This window comes from Plectropomus leopardus, chromosome 2, assembly GCF_026936395.1.
Source record: "Plectropomus leopardus strain MGB_pleo_1.0 chromosome 2, ASM2693639v1, whole genome shotgun sequence".
NCBI classification, from domain to species: domain Eukaryota; kingdom Metazoa; phylum Chordata; class Actinopteri; order Perciformes; family Serranidae; genus Plectropomus; species Plectropomus leopardus.
The window spans coordinates 13,624,312-13,636,766 of NC_142177.1; the positions used below are offsets into that span (position 1 = coordinate 13,624,312).

A 12,455-nucleotide genomic window follows, 5' to 3' on the forward strand; every position below is an offset into this window, starting at 1 on the left:
ACAGACACAATTTTCAGAGCAGAGAATCCACTGTCTTCTAGCTTGCTGTCACTGTAGCCTGGACAACAAAGCAAAGTGCAAATTCAATGACAGTTGGCTATTAAACCGAGATTCAAGCACATGCAGAGTGAGAAATACAAAATGCTGAGAAAACTTGCCAACAAACTCCAGGTTTTTACCTGTTCTGTTCTACCTTCATTCCCATCACAAGACAAAAAAAGTCATATTTTATGTTGCAATAAATATTTGGGCAAAATTACCCCTGATTCTTAGCAGTTAACATCAGTTCATGTTTTGGTAACAAATACTAAAATCCATTTTGAGTGGCATTAACACTGTCCCAAAAAGTCTTAAATGTAACTTGCTGTAAGCTGCTGGAACCTTGGTCTCTGACTGCTTCTCCTGTTTCTCAACTCAGCGCTTTTTTGTGTGCTTGCTAATTGAATACTGGCCTACTTATGCTACATTCATTCATAAGCAGCGTTGCTCCATGCCTGCAGTGGTTAACATAAAGTGTGAACAGCTCTTCCTTCTTTCTCATGCTGTCTTCTATTTAACTGTTTTTTTCTGCCCATTTTCACTCTGCCCACTATCTCTGTGCTGCTTTGATTTAGTCAGACAGGGGACATCATTAGCCCAGTCCCCTGGATTTGTGAAATGTCACTCAGGAGTAGCACTCGCTCACACACACACACATACATACACACGGTATGGTTCGGTGCACTGCAGTGTGAGATCCTGGGGGATAGCACGAGCAAGACTTGGTTTTTACTAACTGATCCACGGTGCATGGCCCTGCATGCATTGCAGAGGACACTGCTCGCAAAGACACACTGGAGTTCTTAAGGCACTACACAACAGCACACACTCTGGTTTCTGTATATACCTGTTCATATGCTTTTATTTCCTCTGCCTTTCATGCCTCATTCTCTTCTGTCTCCCCTTGCATACCCTTCGGGCTGCATCTGCCTCACGGCTCTTGTGTCTTTGTTCCATCTATTAGTGTTAAGTGTGCCTCGCTCTCAGCTGACCAGCTGTCTCTGCGACCTCATCTTCCATCCTGTGTGCTCTTTAAATTCACCCATCCGTCCCCTCCATCTCACTCTCTCTTAAGATAGCTTAATTGAAATACCTGTTTTAAAGCATTCCTTTAAATGTCAGTGCACACCATTTTTTCCAGCAGGTGTCTTCATTGCACACACTCACACACACACACACACACACACACACACACACACACAAATAAATACACAAACCATTCACCCTGTGTGTTGCAACTAATGGAGTGATCTTTGGTAAGAATAGCACTCTTTCTCTGCGTAGGCCTTCATTAGCTTGAGTGCTCAGGTGTGTTTTGTGGGGCAGTGTAAGTGATGTGAATGACCGAGCCAAGTCCTCTTTTCCCCCCCCCCCCCTTTTACCACCTTCTGTAGATGTAGTCTCTTTCCTGTTCAATGGTTGTCCTCATTCTTTTTTGTGCTTTTTTCCCTTTTGGGCCCATCACACTGACAATAGCTCTGAGGCGAAAAAAGCAGCATCTCATTTATTTCAATTAGACCTTTACACTACTGCTGCAGTGCAGTGCAACATCATCCTGTAACTCACTGTGCTGGCCAGTTAAATGATGTATGTGCAAATTCACATGCCTGGTAACAGCATTGTGCTGATGTGCTGCTCACCTCAGGGTTCTCCTCGTATTCATTTATTTGTGGCAGACTTTTTAATTAGAGTCTGTCTTCCAGATACTCTGCTTGATAGAACTTCTCTTTTAAAGAGCAAATTAGGAATGATTTTCTTTAAAGAGCTTTTTTGTGCTTATTTTCAGGTTCATTTTTGTTTTGGGTTTCTACATGTTTACATGCTTTATTGTTAAAAAATATAAACATTTTATATTTTTGAAGTCATTTATAATTTTTAATACCATGACTCAAGCTCTTCAAACTGCTGTAGAGGAAAAAAGGAACTTGTGAGGAGTTCCTTTTTCCCTGCACTGTGTTTACGGACCTGCAAAAATGTCCAAATTTAGATAGGGGACACAGAATGATAAGAAAAAGGGACTAATTTGAATTCTGTGGGAAACACTGCACCTCATTGTCAGCACTGAGCTAGAGGAGAATGATTGCATCATGACTGTCAGCAGATGGACTATCTAACCACAAAAGAGTAAATACGACCATACAGTTTGTTGGCTTTTGAAAATACTAGAAACTAGACATAATGTATTGCATTTCATCTGACATGGCCTTACCATTGCAGCCTATAGAATGTTTTCACGTGTTATCGCAGGGGAAGATGTTCATGAATAACATTGAAGATGGCTTCCATTGTAGTGTCTTAAATCATGCTTGTGTGCCATCATACATTGTGAGTTTTGTTCATTTGCAGAAAGAGCATCCCATAGCGACCACTGCTTCCCCATCCCATTCTGCCAGTCAGGCCTGTTACCATGGTTACTGGAGTTTTTGATAAGGATTACTCTCACTCATAATTTATCACCACTTAAACATCCTCTCAAAATCCCGTCATCCCATATAAGATGTCATCAGTGATGATGTAATAGCGTCAGAGATGAATTGGCTGACCCCACGACAGCAGTGAGGCTCGAGGGGTCAGCCTCAGGTTAATGACGTCTGCCACGTTGCCCCTAAGCAGTGACCTCATGTCAGCTGACCACCACTGAGCTTAACCTCTGTCAGTGGTCTAAGCAACCTCAAAATCTGACCTCAGATGCCTGATATCATTTTTCAGTGTGGGATGAGCCGCGACATAACTAAGCATAACAAACATGGAGAAACACAGATGAGGCTCCAGACAGCAGAGCTAAAAGTACAGAAAAAGCAGAGAGCTTTACAAGCCAGCCAAGTTCAGGATGATCTTACCACTGACCGTAGGGATTAAACTGTTTCTGGTTTCATTATAAATTCCTGACAGTATTACCATTTCAAATTTGACTTAGGGTAGGGTAGTGAAACTATATTTCATTGCCGGACTTTGAAAAAGTCCCTGTAAATAATATCCGGCCTCAGTCACAGTTAAGTGACAGTGTACAGGCTAAAGGTGCACAGGCACAGCATGCAGTTTGCTTTTCTTTTACCTTGTTCACGGCGTCCCTGGTCCTCATCTACAGTGTCACAGACACTCGAGCAAGCATGTGGAACTAGGCATGTCGTAGCTTGTCTGGCCAAATTAGCATAAAGCTTGCTGCATGTCAGCATCCCACCACAATGCACTTTTTGGGTATTTTTGTTTGCTTGCAGACATAAATGACAGGAAGGCACCTTTACTCAATACAAAGTCGATGGAGAGTGATGAATTGTTCTTCTGCGGTGGGGCCTTAAATGCATCTCTATTGAATGGCCGGTAAATTGTGAAATCCACCAGCCACAGTGGCAGGTGGACAAAAAGTTAATTTCGACCCCTGGTGTGTATCAGTACTTTTTTTTTTTTTTTACATTTTCAGCGCTTTTTAACAATAGCATGAGAATAGTGATAGCTCGAAAATTTTAGTCTCTTTCATAGTGATTTGAAATTTTCATATCGTTTTATCTCTAACTGGAAATTATCTCTGATCTAGGTGTTTAAACTGGCAATCTCCTGCTTCGCAGCTCTCTAAAGTTTAAGCTACTGGTGTTTAGCACTGAACCCCACCCAGATTTTCCCAGCCACTCAAGGAATTCCAATGCACTCCTCTAACCTCTAGGCTACGAAACTCATAAATGCCCATTTAAACTGCATTCGACTAAGAAGTGTGGGAACGATCGTGTGATGTGGGGGTGGAGGGTGAATACGTAAGGTTGACCCTGCCATAGAGCGGTGGAGAGGGCAGGGCTGGGGGGGGTGCGGGTGTGTGGGGACTGGACAGCTGTTAGACACACAGCCATGATGGATGGCCAGCCACTCCGTCCGCTCCCTGTGCGGAGTTCATATTTGTGCTGGATCATAATTTCTGGCCTCCGGCCGTCATTAGAGTGATATGTTTATGGGCACAGAGAGGGGGTGGCTGTTTTTCTGTAACACAAATGTTTGGGCATATTAGAAGCAGCTCTGTTATAAAAAAATATGTGTGTTGGATGAAGCAGATACACACCATTCATCACCCCAGCCCTGTTACCTGGCTATATTTGTCTTGTGTGTTTGTGTGTGTGTGTGTGTGTGTGTGTGTGTGTGTGTTTGCGTGCGTGTGTGTGTGTGCGTGTGTGTCTGTTTGTGTGTCTCTGTTTTGTCCCTGAGCTTTATTAGTGAACCCCTGACCTTCTCCCCGGTTTGAGAGTGGATCAATACAAACCATTTCCACACAGGGGAGAGTGAGAGAGGGAGGTATAGAGGTGAGTGAAGAAAGGATGTTTCAGGAGGTAAATGAGAGAGACGGCAGCAAAAGCAGAGAGAGGGACAAGAGAGAAAGAAAGAGGTGCCGGACGTGGGTGGGCGTAAAAATGAGAGGACGCGAGGGAGTCGGGGAGAGAGAAGGAGTTAGACGCCAAAGCGCTGTACAGCAGAGAGTAAGGGAATTTGAAAGATGGTGTTGAGGAGATGAGAGAGACAGAGTGAGTGTGAAAACAACTAGAGCGAGCCAAGGAAGAGGCTTGAAGGGAAAAGGGAACGGATTCAGAAAGAAAGCACAAAAGGGAGGAAAAGCCAGCTGTGTTGTTGACTCTGTCCAGAATGCAGGGAAGTTTCTCAAACCTGATCTTTAGCACTGACATTGCTATTTTTAAGTGATCAAGCCTAGATTTGTGTGTTGAGGCATTTTGAACCTGTCTGCACTGGTCGCTGTGGAAATGATTGTACTGTAGGCATGCGTTTACACTCACTGATGCTGTATTTTGAAACGCAGGAAACCAAAACAGTAAGCTACAGGCCAGATGAAAAACACAGATATGTTCTTTTACTGTTGGCACCATAAAAATGTCCAGAGATATCAGTCACGAGGATTTTGTGAAGGCATGCTTTGCACTGAAGTCACAGCTGGCTGACTGGAGTGTGACATCAGTGTTATGGTTGTCTTTGAGCAATGACAGTTGGAATTTTGATTCAACTGGATTTTGATGTCAAAACATCTTTGAACATGTTTTGAATCTGATTTCTAACCATTTTTCGGTGTGATTTTATTTAATTTATTTTTCGATGCGACAAAGCAGCGAGATTCCAATCCGTGTAGATAAAAAAAAAAAAGCGCACATGTGTAAGACATATCAAACAAGACAGACATGTAAAGGAGAATGATACAAGAGTGGTGATTTTATTGAAAGAGGAATAAACAGAGAACATAGTATGTAGGAAGAGACGGAGAGAACGAAAAACAGCCTAGGAGAGAGCAGCAAGCTTTTTACAGCCAGGGTGTGCTCGAAGGAAAGGCAGTGATTCACCGACGGAGCGAAGAGGAGGACGAGAGGAAGAGTGATAGCCCCAGAAATCTTTTCGCCACCACTGCCAAGAACAGCAGGAGAAAAGGGCGAATGACAGAAAGAAGGGAGAGAGTGGAGGGAGGAGAGGAGAGGGTGATTGAACGTTGGCTGCTGCACAAATAATATCGGTGTCCGTCACCTGGCCACCACACTGTCCTCTTCAGCAGCACGGCTCTCTGTCATGTCAACTCTGCGTGTGTATGTGTGCGCGTCGTGGCTCCTCTGACAGGGAGTGTATATCTAGGAGAAGGCCCGATAATAAGGAGGGCTCAGGAACACAACAGAGCTCTCGTAGTTTTTATGAAATATCACTGGATTTATAGAGGTGTCCTCCGGTCCGAGAAAGTCAGGGAATCTTTTTGCTCAGGGGTCACTTTGCAGAATATATTTTCTTACTCACTGCAGTCATCACATTAAATAGTGATTTCCAGCAGCTTTTCTCCACAGCAAGCAAAACATTCAACTAGCCAGCTGTAATCTTTGGGTGATTAGAAAACATGGATTAAGTTATAGAAAGTCATGGAAAAGTCATGAGATGTAACACCAGTGCACTGCAGGGTCATATTACCTTCAGCATACTACATAGCAGTCCTTGTCCTGTGACAGTCTCCAGTTATTGTTTTAGGGCTGATTAAGGAACTTTCTACAGAATAATTGAGCATATTCGGTGTGCTTTTTTTGCATTCTGTTATTGGTCAAAACTGCATTTGTAATTGCTTATTTAGTTCACTCATACTATGAAGACAGGCTGTCCTGATCTTGCTCAAATCCTCCTGCAACCTGCAGTTTCAATGACTACATGGACATGCAGAAAATATTCTGGTTTCTCCCCTAATTCCAAAAAAAGACAATATTCCTACTAAACGTTTTATATGGCTAATGATATTGTATATTCCACTGTTATTCCCGTTCACATGCAGCTGTGTGTACTCTGATTCATGCACTCCAACATGTCATTTATCATGTCCAAATATAGAAGAGTGGAACGGCTGGAGCTGCTCGTCATTTTGTTGGGCTTATTTTGGGTCAGAATAGAATTTTTCCAAAGGTTTCACTGGTGCGGACTTGTTTGATTGTACAAACACATCCTCCCTCTTTCATTCCTTCAACCACCTTCTTGAAAAGTTCAGAGTTGCAATATTGTTGATATCCAGACCTGTTAATATCCAATTCCCTCATAATGTTTAGAAGTATTTAGACCATAAATTTTGGCTTTTCTTTTGTGCATGCATCTCTACCCCACCCTTGCTAATTATTGGTTAGTTGTTATTTTATTTGGTATTTTTTTTACAACTTATTCATGACAATGCACAGAGCTAACCTTAAACATACAAGACGCCATGTGTCACAAACTGCAGTAGCAGCCTTGATATAGATGCATATTCCAATGTGCTGTACTCATGTTAGAAGATGTCGAAGCTATTAAAACTCGAATAATGCTGACATATTCCACATGTCCAGAAACAGAAAATGTTAAATTTGGAAAAAAGTGCATGTACATGTAACCAGTGCCTTACCTTTTTACATGTGAAACGATACCAAGAAAACATTTGTTTAACACTGTTAAACATACAAAAACTTGACCTGGAAAGTCCATTTTCCTGTTTCACCACTGGTACTACATGATGCTCGTATCTGACCCAAAGACTATTCAAAATGTCAAGCTCCTTTCTCTTGATCACCAGATGGATGGTGAGGTTTTGAACTTTGTCACAAGCCAATTCATCAATCAACCGGAGATCAATGATAGTCAAAAAAAAGTCAGTCTCAAGTTTTCATTTTTTCATGTTGCATAGGCCAGCTGTTGACCATCAGTGTCAAAGGTGAGATTTAATTCTAAACCTGAAATCGATCCTCGTGTGATCACTTTTGACTCGTAGTTATTTTGAATTTTGCCAGCTTGTTGGCGATAGCACTCACCGCTGTGGTATTTCAATGCTGCCTTCACAAGACATTACATGTGAGGCAGTGTGGGTGTTGCAGTGATGCATCTTTCCTTGGAACATGCTTGATGTGTGAAATGTGAATTCAGGGCATTGCTGTGAAAGAGCTTGAGGCTCAGTCACTTATGCCTGAATAAACAGGTTGGTCACTCTTGGTTTTTTTCTAGATTTTAATAGTTGGGGCTATTTACTTAGGTCAAGCATAAAGACTGTTACTGCATGTACTTGAGTATTAAGTTCTGATTATTTTTTACAATATTGCTGCTGCTGGAGCTTTAAGTTATCATTGTACTGTGTGTGTGTGTCTGTGTGTGTTTGTGTGTGTTTTGTGTAGTCAGGGTAGCTGCTAAGTGGAGCGTGGTTATCAGAATAAGTAACGTCCCGTGGTGAGCTGCACTCTAGAGACTGATTACAGCAGTATAGCTGATGCAAATGTTTTAACCCATCCTTACACCCATGGCTGATAAGAACACACACTATTACACTGACTCAGTCAGTACGTTTACGTGCACACTTTAGTGGAGCTACGGTTATAGCTCGATTACACTTCTGTCCTTGTCCCAGTATACAAGCGCGGGGGAGAGTAGATTTATTGATAGGTATATTTCCGACTCCTCCACAGCAGGTGAAGATATACCCCCTTTCAGCAGCTAGTTTTAATAAACCTAAATTATTATACAGTTTATGATATAGATGGCATCACAATCACAACTGTTTACTTACAATGACTTTGGGATAGAGAGCTGCTGCGTCACAAACATATAATGAAACAGTCCTGAGCAAACTCTGCCTTCATTGATCCGTTTCATGCCTACTAGAAAAGTAGTTTAACAGTTTAAGTGAACGCTAAATTCACAATATTTTTACCGCTTTACCTTGCCATAAGACAGCCCTTACAGATGGAGATTTGAAGCTGTTATATCAGAAACACCATACTGCAATGAGAAAAACATTTTAGTTGCTGGTTCACGGCTTCCTCGATCAGCCTGTGTGAGGTAAAGCAGAGCAAGTATTCAGATAGGTGTACACTTAAAATGATATTGATTTTTTTTAGGTGGCTGAAGTATGTTCTGCTGCGGCACCGTCCACAGAAATACGTTGCCTAGCTTCCATGCCGGTGTTATGGGACTGTACTTTATTTATCAGAGGATGGGGGTGGCTGAGGTGTGACTTTTTATTTAAAGTAAATATAAAATACCACCTTTTCAAGTTGCATGTCCCTTGCTAAGCCAAAGTTGAAAACACAAGTCCCTCCTCAGTGCTTAACTTTTTTTTAAATGCCTGACCGTTAAGCAATCCGCCTTGCCCCCTCAAAGGTTTCGAACAGTTCTTGTCCTAACCACAGAGGGAGGCGGGAGCAGGGGCCAGGAGCACACACAGAACGCCTAGTTCAGTTAAAGTCTGACTGAGGTGTTTACACGACAGAATAGCTCAACTTCCAATCAGATTATCTGGGTGTGTTAGTCTAATTTCGTCAGACTAACACAGTAACTCAACATTTTCTATCATCATGTAAACGTGCTGACTGAATTAGACGCAGTAGAGCTCACAGTGTGAGTTCTCTTCATTTCGTTGTTTGTGTTTTCCCTCCTAGATTTCGTTTTCTTGTTTTGTTCAAGTCCTTTTTATGAATAAGCAGAATGTCAGGTTTTCTCTCTGCTGCTAGACCTGCTAACAGATATCCTGCACGTCACGAGCTGTCATTAAGCAAACCGGGCAGATTTTCATTACGTTGTTACAGAAAAGAAAAAGAGCGGAACTGGCCGGCTCCTAACCTTGTTAAATCCATCATTATGAATATCATCTAATAAACACTGCTCAATTGTGGTCTTTGTAAAACACAGTTCTGTTCCTGCGGACCTAATCTAAAAGGATGTGCCGGCAAATGCGTTAAAGTAATTAGACCTGATTAATTGAGCAAGAGTTGACGAGCAGAGTTAATTGACAGTCTAAATGAGTTGAGCTAGGAGATGCCGATCGGGCGGGTTGTCTCAAGCGTTATTGGCACTAATGGGTCATGTTTCGGTTAATATTTTGGGATGTGAAATCCAGAATTTGTTCATTTGTACGCAGGATAGACATTTGATTGCGTTACAGTGGTGTGTGTGTGAGCTAACAATATCACACCCACTCTGTGCTCAAGTGTCGCTCTCATCCCATTATTAAAGGACAATAGAAAACCTTTTGGAAAAGACCCCATGCAGACTGTGTGTGAGCTGCTTAATTCTCTCTCTCTATTTTCTGACCTTTCTCTCTCTCTCTGAGGAGTGTTTAGCTCAACAAATCCCCATCTCTAGCACCCCTCTAATGATACTAATTGTCAGTGTAATTATGTATTGATCTGTACTGTGTGTGGGTGGTGTGTTGCATACATCATTATCAGGAGTTATCAGAGAATTTGGGGCAGGGGTGGTGCTTGCATTGCGCATGCTAATAGTCTGTGTTTGTTTGCTTTAAGTTTGTTTTTAGATACACACGTCTGCTTCCAGCTTTACAGTTTGGCTACCGTGTAGATGAGCTGAATGCACACAGTCAGCACAGGTCTACTTTTTAATGTGTGCTAGAAGCATATTCTTGCTGTTTTCCGACAACCTGATTCTTATGTTTAAATATGACATAATATATCATGTCCCAGTGCACCCAAAGGTTATTGTTTCAAACTGTTAAAAGACACTACTCTGAGGTTACAAATCAGCAAAGTCTACTTTAAATTAGTACAGCTCAGATTATGCTTTATTAAATAGAAATTTTAGAAACTAAGATTAAAAAATGATAATCTGCTGTTGTGCCAGAGTCCCACAAGGTAATAAAAAAAAGATTTCTAAAGACGATTGCTTTTTTTTTTATATACAGAGAAAATATATTTCGAAATTCTTATTTGAAAAGTAATATTAAAATGATTAACCCAAACAGCAAAGTCTTTATTTCTAAAAATGCAATTTTCTTTTACATATATTTTCTTTTACCATTAATGGCTGGGTTTACATCCTATGCAAATTTATGTGAAATTATTTAAACGACTTGTTGAAATGTTGGATTTCACATTCTTCACGTTGAATTTTATTACTTGAAGTTACATTTGGGTCACATCAGAGGAGCTTTTTTTTATATTCAGCGCTCATCTATGATTCAGAGGTTGTCTGCAAATGGCTCACAACATAAGGGAGTTGAGCCGATCATGTCATGGTGCTAACAGTTATAAAAGCGCTAACAGCAATAAGCAACAGTGCTGACAGAGTGGTGGTACTGGAGGATGGGTGCTCCCAGTTCAATGAAAGGACACCTGCATTTTTTTGTACCCAGATGTGAAAAAAAGACTATTTGTATGGTTTCAACAAATCAATAATTCTTTGATTTGATACGATATAATTGACCCACTACTGCAGCGGATATAACTCATACAGCCTGTGATGTAGAGAAGTAGAGCACAGCGTATTTATGGATTTGGCAGTTAAATGTGCCAATAAGTGGTGTGATGGGTAACAAATAACAACAAAAAAAACAGAGAAACTCAGATTACAACATGCAAAGAGGGACTTTACTTTACTTTCTGCTCAGGACTACATCGCTTAAATATATCTTTAGATATCAAATGGTGTTTTGCTGCTATATTAATGCTCTGAATATTGCATGGAGCTCCTTTAGTCATATTTCCTTTGAACTGCTGCTTGATATGTCTTATAAGCAGTTACAGGTACCATTTGAACTTCTTAAAATATCTTTTGCTGTGTGAAAGCTTTAAATCTGCTGAAGAACTCTCACCACTGGTCACTGAGCATCTCCATCAGAACAGTCGGAGGTTAAGTACTTTGCTTAAGGGCACCTGCGGTGGTTGATGATGGAGGGAAGAAGCGTGTTACTCATTCACTTTCCCCACCCACATTTTCCAGCTGGTGTGGGGATTTAAACTGATGATCTTTTGATCACAAGCCCTCCACTTGTCAGCCTGTTGGCTTATATTGGCATCAGTTTATTCTCAACAGACTGTACGCCTCTCTACATTTACTGGTATATTCTCTTCCTGTACATTGTGCATACAGTATATATTTTTCCTCTTCTGTCTCTCACATTCAGTTGGATCACGGTCTAAACATGTGGTGACAGCTTTTGGAAGCAGCTCTCTGAATAGGTGCCAACTCCTTGAGGTTTCACTGTCTGCCTGGAGTGCACTCAACATAGAAATTACTACCCTGCAACCCATGAATATGGAATTGGTGCAGTCATCTCTCTTTCTAAATTATTGATCAGTTAGGATCCAGTAACATATTCTAGAAAACAGCTACAGCATTTTGGACGGAAACAATTCATCGCTTGTAAATAATTTTGACAGAAATTCATTTCGTCCTCAGACCCCCCATACCCCTCTAGTCTCGAGTTTTAAATCATCAGCCCATGTAAACACTCAAGATGTTGTTAATGCATCAAGCAATTTGTCTAACACCTTTGAGACACAACCAATCAAACACACTCTGTTGCCATGGAGCCAGTGGCGTCACAGCTGACGTTGGCGATGAGCCCTATGAGACTTATACATCTTGCTATTCTAAACAGACGTTATTTTAGAGCAAGTGTGTCTGTGCGTGGACTTGTGTCTGTTTTAACATTCATGCACCATATCTTCATTGCACACCATGTTCGGTTTTCTCTTCATGGTAAGTATTTTTGGAATAGAGCAGTGATTATTTATTTATTTTTTTTAAAGGGAGAGTTCACCCAAAATAAAAAATACATATTTTTCCTCTTGGTGCCATTTATCATTCTAGATTGTTTTGGCATGAGTTGCCGAGTGTTGGAGATATTAGCCATAGAGATGTCTGCCTTTACGTGAATATAATGGGACGAGATTGCACTCGGCTGGTGGTATTAAAAATACATTTGAAAAACTCAACAGCAATGTCTTTTTCCGTGAATCATGACCCAGTTACTTAAGATAATCCACAGACCTTGTTCTGAGCAGTTTCATGTAGGAATTATTTTCTTTCTTCCAAACTACACCCACCAACCGTATCACACCTACTGCCAGCTCACCTAGCACCACTGACCTTGCTAACGATACAGTTCAGCCGAGGAGGACGCCACTAATGTTTATATCTCACACTCCTCATTT

The 12,455-nt window shown here is 41.2% G+C and overlaps 1 protein-coding gene across 20 annotated transcripts in view; it reads left to right on the plus strand.

Moving 5' to 3' along the window:
* plxna1b (plexin A1b) overlaps window positions 1-12,455 on the plus strand; it is a 284,396-nt gene that overhangs the window by 96,190 nt on the left and 175,751 nt on the right. The gene's annotated exons all lie outside the window — the stretch shown is intronic.